General features: G+C 40.0%; 1 non-coding gene across 1 annotated transcript; it reads right to left on the bottom strand.

Moving 5' to 3' along the window:
• Positions 1 to 8032: 8032 nt before the first annotated feature.
• LOC137225654 (U6 spliceosomal RNA) lies at positions 8033 to 8139 on the bottom strand. Its single transcript, XR_010943960.1, has one exon. It is a non-coding gene; the product is annotated as a U6 spliceosomal RNA (small nuclear RNA).
• Between the last annotated feature and the right edge of the window lie 2298 nt (positions 8140 to 10437).

Genomic DNA, 10437 nt, shown 5'->3' with positions numbered 1-10437 from the left:
TGATGGCTCTGGGGTGCTGGGCTCCAGCCTCCTTCAGAGCAATATGAACCTCTCTGAGAAAGTGTCTTTCCTTCTGTTTTTCTGTGCACTGTAATGTACAAAATAACTTATTGTGCTGATCGGGGTCTTGGCCCCTTGACATATACACTGAAAAATGGGGTTGTGTGTCTGTGTGTCTCACATGGACATATCAGCAAATGTAGCTGCCACTTTTGAATTCGTTTCTCAGATTGTCCTGAATTTTGCCACTTTGAAATAATATGCTGAATAATCTCAGCAACCAAAAAATCATTATCTGGGAGTGTTTCTTGTGAGTGAGCTGATTTATTTTATTCATTGTACCCCTTTTAGTAGATTTTACACCCAGTTGGAAAGTGAAACAGAAACAAAACATCTTTCTTTAAAAATGTTGGAGTGGGACTATTTCTTGTAGAAGAGGAGGGATGATCAAAACTTAAGTACCTGAGGAAGCACTATGCTTCATTTCTGATACATTTTGCTTTCTAATTTTGCATTGAGCTCCAGGTTTTCTAGTTTGGAAAGCAGAGCTTTGGACCCTCTGAGTGACTCCCTTTGTAAGTGAAGAGAAAGGCTAGTTTTTGCTCTTCTTGTTATTCCAAAAGCCCTGGTTGGGGGTCTGTGTTCACACTGGCTCTGTCTCAGCCTGTTCAGATGCAATGTTCTTGAGAGGTGGGGACCTAATCATTACCAAAGTAGCACCGAGAGAGGAAACTGTGTCCATTAAAAGGAAAACATAATTTTTACCTGAAAAAAAAATGAACAGAACCATAAATAGACATTTTTCCCAGGAAGATATACAAATGGCCAACAAGCACATGAAAAGATGCTCAACATCGTTAATCATCAGGGGAATAAAAATCAAAACCACAATGAGATATCACCTCACACTGTCAGAATGGTTATCATCAAAAAGAACACAAAAAACAAATGTTGGCAAGAATATGGAAAAAGGGAACTCTCACACATTGTTGGTGAGAATGTAAATTGGTGCAGCCACTGTGGAAAACAGTATGGAGGTTTCTCAAAAAACTAAAAATAGAACTACCATATGACCCAGCAATTCCACTCCTGGGTTTATATATCCAAAAAACAAAAAAAAAAACAAAAAAACTGTGCAATAATATGGATGAGTTGGAGGGTATTATGCTAAATGAAATTAGTCAGATAAAGACAAATACTGTATTATATCACTTATAAGTTGAAACTAAAAAATCAACTAGTGATATAACAAAAAAGAAGCACATTCACAGATATAGAGAACAAACTAGTGGTTACCAGTGAGGAGAAGGAAGGACTATATAAGGGTATGCGATTAAGAGGTACAAACTACTATGTATAAAATAAGCTACAAGGCTATATTGTACAATACATGGACTATAGCCAATAGTTTATAATAACTATAAATGAAGTATAACCTTTAAAATTGTGAATCATTATATTATACACCTATAACTTATATAATATTGTACATCAACTATACTTTAATTAAATAAATAAAAATATATGTGTGTGTATATATATATATATATATATTGCTGGGCTCATTATTCTGAAATTAGATTAAGGTACAGAATCAAGCATTTATCTTGCCTCTCCTTTATAAACTGTTTTTCATATTAACCAGATAAAGAAGTCCAACTAATTCAGAAAGAACGATTGACTTAGAAAAATGTCATTTTGCAACCCCAGTGAAATAATGGATCTATACAATAATCCTCAATGGCTGCTAAGACCATTAGGAAAAGGTTGACACCTAAATCCCACTGATCAATCTTAGCATCACTAAAAGTGGGACAAACAGGTATTACATCCCTCTTGATGTGATACAATAGCAAGTACCCACACTGCCTGTGAAATATTCTTGCCTCCCCCAGCATAATTAAGCCTATATTTCATGTTTTAGACTCAGCTACAAGTTAACAAGAAATATAGGACTGTAGAAACAAGTTAACCAATACCACAGAGATATAACCAAAACAGTCCAGGATGCAGAAAATCAACAGGAAAAATGACTCATTTTTTCAATAAATAAATGTCTTGGTTAAAAAAAAAAAGGAGAGGAAACTACTAAACGATAATAGAGACATAAGAGATAAATCAACAAATTCTATAAAGGACCTTGTTTGGGTCCTGATTGAACAAATAGGACAATTAACAAATTTTGAGACAATCGAAGAAATCTGAACACGGATTGGAATAATATTTCAAATAATAATTTTGTTAGGTGTGATAATACTATTGTGGTTATATTGTTCTAAAGCCTTTATCTGTTAGAAATGAGGTATTTATAAGTAAAATTTCTGTGGCCCAGGAGTGCAGACTGGTTAAACACAATTGGCAAAATATCGATAATTATTGGGGCTGGGTGATAGTACCATCACGATCTGCTTCCCTCTAATTCTGGATATGTTTGAAATTTTCTGTAATAAAATATTTTAAACAAAGTTGAAATGAAAAAGACTATGTGCCATGAAAATCTGAGTGTTGAGACCTGAGGCTTATAAAGTCCTTTCAGAACCTGAAATCACTTGCAATTTTATACTATGCAAGAACGATCCAAATATCAATGTGTATTGTTATTCTGCTGAACTAACACTTGCCCGTTTGCCGTGTCTTTGTAAGAATTCATAATAACTGGAGCCATCCAGCAATCTGTGAAGAGCTTCTTGTCTTTACCATTTGGGAGGGAATAAACAGATTACTAGACGTGCTAAGTCATCCACACACCCCCATCTTTAAGCAGGTGAATGACTATGATGATGGGATTAAGCTTCACAACCAATTACACCATCTGACTCAGATTTCTTGAGACAAAACAGAAGAATAAGGAAACATAAGTAGTGTCTGGGTGCAGTCAAATGTACAAATATTTATCTAGCTACTCCACCACCGCACAGAGTTTTAATATGTAGTCTGAGAGCATAAACTGCAGATACCAATATTGTATGTGTGTCTGAGACATGACAATTTAGCAGCCCCTCTGGCACTTAAACCATTTAGGAGTTTCATTCCAATGAAATCCAAATGGGAGAAGCATCCAGAGGTCAGGAATACATCAGGCTTTCTCTTTCTCAATTCCCCTCTCACACCTTTGGGACCTGGGCTCATTCCAGAACACCCCGCAGCTTCCTCACAATGATCTACACCTGCAAGCTTTCCTATGTCCATACTCTGCCCCGGTCAAACCGTACCCCTACTACCACCTCCACCACCACCATTGCCACCACCTCTGACACACACACACACACACACACACACACACACACACACACACAGAGCGGAATTCTTACTTCTTGTAATAGCAGTAGGTATCAATGTGTGGTCCTGAGACAGGGAGCAGCTGCATCACGTGGGAACTAGTTAAACATGCAAGTTCTTGGGCCCCATCCCAGACCTATGGAATCAGACGCTCTAGGGTAGCACTCCAAGTTTTAATAAGTCCTCCAGGTGACACCTGTGCACAGGAAAGTTTGTGAAAAGTAGAGGAGTGTCATGCCCACAAACGAAGGGTAAATTTGGGGGAACACTGCAGTTCTTCTAATTCTTAAAAACCTAGGGCTGAGTGAGTAGGAGACATTCTCATTTTACACAAGAAGGAAAGTGAATAATTAAGAAATCAAAAGACACACAGTCAATGTGAATTCATTACAGAAAACATGGAGATGGGGTGAAACAGGCCAGATAATACAAAACAAGTGTTAACAAAACAAGTGTTAAATGACTGTTATTGTTTCAGCACATCTTCTAAATTGAGGTTAATTTAACATTGGTTTGCGTTGAGTCAATCTGTCAACAAGTGCTAATTGAACCCCTTTGATGTCCTTTTCTTCAAAGCACACCAACCAATGGAGACACCCAGAAAGAGAGTATTTGGGGAATTCTCTGAAGGATTTAGGATTTAAATCATAATATGAGTAATGTATATGTATCTAAGTGATGCTACAGTTAACTTTAAAGGGGTTACTAGAAAGTGAAAAAATTACAAGGGTATTCTCTCCTCTGCCTCTGTCTAGAGTATAGAAGAAAAATCTATATTTTTAAAGGAACAAACATAAGGGAAACAATGTCCAAAGACTGAATTTCTACTCTGCATCTCGGTTTAAATGTGAAATATATTGTTGCTAAACTCGGACTCAAAATCAGGTATGCCTCTTACTGAGCTCTGTTTACTGGGTACTGCAGAGAAGCCAGATCATGGAATCCAGTTCTTTGGAAAATCTCCAAGGAAAGAATTTCTAGAATGAGGATTCTGGAGTATGAATATGTGTGTTATGTTTCTAATTTCCCAGAATACATGTGATTTCTCATAATTAAAATGCCCAGCATTTTTCTTCTACTATGATTTTTATTAGGTTATAAAACTGGTGGGACAATTATTCATGTTAAAAAGAATTATTTTCAGTTTTAAGCTATCACCATATTTCAAACTCTTTTCAATTTCTCGTAATTGTGGTGAGACTGTATTTATAAATGTAGAATAAAGTCCCTCATATGATAATATTTCAAATACTCCCTGCCTTCTTTTTAATTAATAAACCCAAAAGTCATCTTTTGCAGAAATAACTGCCTTAAGCTTCAAAAAAATTTTCAGCTTAAAAGTAACAAAGTTCAACATTTTATGGTCAGCTGTTTTATTACAAATTCAGGTGGTAGTAGGAAAAATCAGAAAATTGAACCCAAGACATTCAAAAGATGCTAAAGGGAACATTCTCCTCCCTCCACCCCGCCCAACTTAAACTTTTACGGAATACAAAAAATTCTTATTTTCCCTCTCTACCATAACTTACTTAAATTTTATTGAAGGCCTTTATTATTATTATCATATCTAAATAGTTAGAACTGACTTTATTTCTGTGGAAATAAAGACCAACCAAATGAGAAAAAACAAAGGCTATTTTTTCAGAACCCGGATAAGAAGTGAGTCAGCCACTGTCACTTGCATCTTGGCAAAGATGCAAAGGCAGGCAGAGGAGTAGGAAAGCTTGATTGTACAAAAAAGGGAGGCTTCACGTGTACCCTGATTGGAGGCTGTGGGCTTGGGGAAGCTGGAGGTGCGATAACTCATAGCAAGGTACCTTATGTGACTGGTCAGGGGTGTGCATATTTGTTTTTCTCTAGTTGGTCCTAAGTTGGAAGGATTTAATCAAATCCTGCCCATTTGGGGCTGGCTGTTACAGAAGTTACTGTTTAGTTTCTTAGATTGTTATTAGAGATAGTGGTCTGAATTCTAACAAGTCTGACTTATGGCAGGCTGGCTTCCTGGACTGTTTATTGTCAATGAAAGGGTTGGTTTCCTTGGCAGGTTGCTGTAGGTTGTGGGTCAGAGTTCTATTTTTATATAGGGTCTGGCCGTTGTCTGTTTCTATGTTTAGTCTCTCATTTCCAAGTTAATTATAATTTAATGAGTAGCTGCAATATTGATGTAGTTCAGATCCAGAATGGGGTGCCCACCTCTGTGGAAATTTAGGCCCAGCAACCAGAGGAGGTATCGTACAGTTCCCACAGGTATGAGGGCCTCTCCAAGCAATGACAATCTGGGATCATTTAAGAGACAAATTGGAGTGAATAGCCCCTGGACAGAGACGGGACCACAAGGAAAGGTTTGAAAAGAGTAAGGCACAGGCAGATGCTTTCTAGGAAGCAACAGTAAGATAAATCAACAAAGCCAGCCATCTTACTCTATTTTTTTATACTGCACAGTTTTCCTTATTTTATTTTTTTCATTACTTTTTATTGGAGCCTAGTTGATTTACAATGCTGTCTTAGTTTCTGCTGTACAGCAAAGTGAATCAGTTATACATATACATATGTCTTCCCCTTTTTCCAAAGAGCTGAGGCAGAAGTACAATGTTTGCTTCATGCCCATCTGAAAGGACGAAGTTCAGGTTGTGCGAGGGTGCTACAAAGGGCAGCAAATTGGCAAAGTGGTCCAGGTTTCCAGGAAGAAATATGTCATCTACACCATACGAGTGCAGCAGCAGAAGGCTGATGGCACCACTGAGCATGCGAGTATCCACCCCAGGAAGGAGGTTATCACTAAACTAAACTGGGCAAAGACCAAAAAAAGATCCTTGAGCGTAACGTCAAATCTTGCCAAGTAGGAAAGGAAAAGGGCAAATATAAGGAAGAAACAATTGAGAAGATGCAGAAATAATCTTTTATATGACTTTCATTAAAAACTGTTAAAATGAAAAAAAATTTTAATTAAAAATATAGTAAGACATTTTAAAAAACAAAACAAACAAAGCAAACAAACAAAGCCAGCAAAAACTCTAAGACATGAGACAAGATAGCAGACTGAAAATGGGAGAGTGCGTGCCTAGATCAGAAACAGTGCCTAGTGCGTGCCTAGGCTCAGAAACAGATTTCAAAACCACTCAGCATACCCAACAAAACTAATCTACCAGCAAAATGGCCCAGAGGTCTGCCTGTTTGGGACCCCTGTCCAATCTGATATTCAGCCTGTATGCACTGGTTTGACCATACCAATTGGTCAGTTCCCCATTCCATCATGGTGCCCAAGACAACTGGTCATTAAATATGTATTCTGAATATTACCCCCACCTGAAAGTGCGAGAGTCTGGAGGTACCCCCAACTAGTGGTTACGAAGAATAAACGATTTCAGATGTAGTTTTGCAGGTATGCTGTTTCCTTTCAGTTTAGGTGCTGGGTAACTTGTCTCAAGCTTGATCTGAGCTGGGAAGGCATGAAAACCTGAAAGAAGAAATCAAAGAAAAGTACCCCTAGTGAGAAGAGGGTACTCTTCTCTTCATGAGTGAGGGCCATGAGGAAGCTATGAAATCACACATCTATGTCAACTGCACAGGTTGGAGGGCAAATCACTGGGGTCTGTGGCCATGGAAGGGAATATGTCAACACTGCAACTGAAGCCACTGCAGGAGCTTCAGAAATGGGAGCCCAGGACAGAGCAGAGAATAAAGAGGATAAAGAAGGGCATTAATTTTTTTTAACATCTTTATTGGAGTATAATTGCTTTACATTGTTGTGATAGTTTCTGCTGCATAACAAAGAGAATTAGCTATGTATATACATATATCCCCATATCCCCTCCCTCCTGAGTCTCCCTCCCACTCTCCCTATCCCACCCTTCTAGGTGGTCACAAAGCACCGAGCTGATCTCCCTGTGCTATGCGGCTGCTTCCCACTAGCTATCCATTTTACATTTGGTAGTGTATATATGTCCATGCCACTCTCTCACTTCATCCCAACTTACCCTGCCTCCCTCCCCATGTCCTCAAGTCCATTCTCTACATCTGCATCTGTAAGGAAGGGCATTAATTCTGATAGCTTCAGCAAGAGAACTGCCACCCCCACTGATAACGTGAGTTACCCCCTTGACTCGGCCAAGAGGTCATGGTGATGGACATTCCAGGGGTACTTCTGGGTGTGTGGTCAGAGCAGAGACACTGTTCTTACCATTTCATATGTTAATTTGCCCCTGCCCCTGTCCAGGGTAACATCTGCTTTAGGTTAAAAAAGAGGGGTGGACATTTAATGTACCTTTTTTACCATTTGAATTTTTCACAATAGTTAAGCCTATTTCTATGGTGGTAAATTAACAGATGCTATTTGGGGAAAAAATATCTAAAATTCACATATGACATACCACAGGTATGGTAAATTGTTTACTAAAATGGCTAAATAATATAAAGGCAGGTTTTTTTTAATATAGCAGGTTCTTATTAGTTATCTGTTTTATACATATTAGTGTATGTATGTCAATCCCAATCTCCCAATTCATCGCAAGTGCCCCCCTTCCCCCCCTTGGTAACCATAAGATTGTGCTCTACATCTGTGACTCTATTTCTGCTTTGCCAGTAAGGTCATCTGTACCATTTTTCTAGATTCCACATATAAGCAATATTATACAATATTTGTTTTTCTCTTTCTGACTTACTTCACTCTGTATGACAGACTCTAGGTCCATCCACACCTCTACAAATGGTACTATTTTGTTCCTTTTTATGTCTGGGTAATATTCCATTGTAAAAAAATGTGGAACGCTTCACGAATTTGTGGGTCATCCTTGCGCAGGGGCCATGCTAATCTTCTCTGCATCGCTCCAATTTTAGTATATGTGCTGCCGAAGCAAGCACCCAACTTAACTCTTTAAAGTATGGCTAGGGTAGGTGATGTGGATCTCTCGTCCCACGTGCAGTGGGGTGTCGATGATACTAATTCTGTTGTCTCAAAATTGGCGACCAAGACCTGGAGCAGAAAGCGAAGACACATCAAGCACCTCCCATTCTAAGAAGAGCTGCCAACAGCTGGAGGCATGAACCCCTCCAGGACGTTTTAATAGACCAGACTTAACCAACTGTACTGCTTTCAACCATTCCCCCCACCCCAAACAAGCAGAAAACCAGGAAGAGGAGAAGGAGGAGAGATTCCTTATTGTGAGTCATCGGTAGAGAGTTGAGAGCCTCGGTGTTTTCCATGGAGGAAGAAAAAAATGGGGAGCTCTCATAGACAGTAGGGGTGTCAGAAACAAGAGGAGACAGGCATCTCGAACCACAGGGAGACATCAGCTCATGGAGCAGACATGCTGATCTGCCAACTCTCTGAACATCTCTGAGCAGGGGAGAGGAGAGCCCACAGGGCAGAGAGAGAGACCAGCAGTGGGGAAACCAGCCCTCCTACCACTTGGTATTTGAAGGAAAGCTGACTCTTCAGTGACTCAGGTGGACACTGCAGAAGGTAGCTGGGCTTAAGCTGTCTTATTGTACCCCAAACAAGAGGGCCACGTACAGGGTGGATGTCCCAAGCAATGGGAAACAGCAGGGTGTGCTGCTGGTGGTGAAAGCTGTGGTGGCATTCAAAGAGGTTGAGCTAGAGTTAGTCTCCCTTGTTAAGGCATTGGATGGAAACAAGATGTGGAGCCCTGTCCCGATCCTGAAAGGTTCATGAAGAACTCACACATGTACCCCAAGAAGGAAGCAGCCTGGGATGCCTGCCCTCAGTGGGCATCTCTACTTGGTCCATTTCAGCCTAAGAAGCAATAGCCAAGAGATGGCCAATGGACACCAGGAATGACAGATTCGTCCCTTTCCATCTCCCCTCTGCAATGAAGGAGAAAGGTGCCCCAAGAAATCGGGGATAAGGAGTGAAAAAGCAGACCAAGCTTTCTCCCTCCTCTAAGTCTCCTTGGGAAAGCATGGCCAGTGCTGGGAGGAGGGGAGGGGATAGATGGATCTGAAATGGATATTTTAAACTTGACCTGCTTTTTTTAAATATTCAGAAGTAAATAGAAAATGTATGGAACTCTGTGAGTACAAGGCAGCATTTTCCTCCCAAAATGAATAAATATCTGCAGGTTTTAAATTGCAAGAAGAGCCCTCCTGCAGTGAGGGATGTGGCCCTGAGGTCAGGGAATCACAGTGATAAACCAGGAGCATCTAGGAAGTAAGCCCCGCACAGGATTTCAATTCCAGGACACTCCTTCCTTGGACTTCAGGAAAAGTAAACTAGCAAAGTTTAAATAATTTCTCTCATAGTTTCTCCAACACTTGAATAAAAAGTTTGAAATAAGTGAGGGACTGAGTCATAAAAACAAAAACAGAGGGGAACAGATCCCCATCATGCTCACCATCATCTCTGGGATTTTGCAGAAGTGGGAAGATTGCATTAGAAGGTGTCCTGAGCCCCCAGCCCCACTAGAAGGGCAACAAGTACGTATCTGCTTTGGCTCAGAAAAGTCTGGGGAGAAAAAAGCAGCCTGGAGAATAGGTAAGAGGACCCTGCAAGAGCAGAGAAAACTTCCCACCCCAGTGAATACACTAGAGCAGTGACTTTCAAACTCCTTGTACCAAAAGCCACAGTAAAAAATACATTGTACATCATGACCCTATACACATGTATATGCATAACTGAGCAAAGTTTTATAAAACAATATTACTCACCATGTGCAATGAATGGACACAGGTTGTTTATATTCTGTTCTGTTTTGTTTTTTTTAATGCTGGTCACAGATCATATAAATTGATTTCTGTGGTTCTGAAGAACCTAGTGACAGGAATAAAGACTCAGACGTAGAGAATGGACTTGAGGACAAGGGGAGGGGGAAGGGTAAGCTGGGACGAAGTGAGAGAGTGGCATGGGCTATATACACTACCAAGTGTAAAATAGATAGCTAGTGGGAAGCAGCCGCATAGCACAGGGAGATCAGCTCGACGATGCTCTGTGACCGCCTAGGGGGTGGGATTGGGAGGGTGGGAGGGAGGGAGACGCAAGAGGGAGGAGATATGGGGATATATGTATACGTATAGCTGATTCACTTTGTTATACAGCAGAAACTAACACACCATTGTAAAGCAATTATACTCCAATAAAGATGTTTAAAAAAATTGATTTCTGGACCCTAGTAGTCTACAAGCAGCAGTATAAACAACTCTCAT

The sequence above is a fragment of the Pseudorca crassidens genome, chromosome 5 (assembly GCF_039906515.1).
Source record: "Pseudorca crassidens isolate mPseCra1 chromosome 5, mPseCra1.hap1, whole genome shotgun sequence".
Taxonomy (NCBI): Eukaryota; Metazoa; Chordata; class Mammalia; order Artiodactyla; family Delphinidae; genus Pseudorca; species Pseudorca crassidens.
This window is presented reverse-complemented; position numbering and strand designations above follow the sequence as displayed.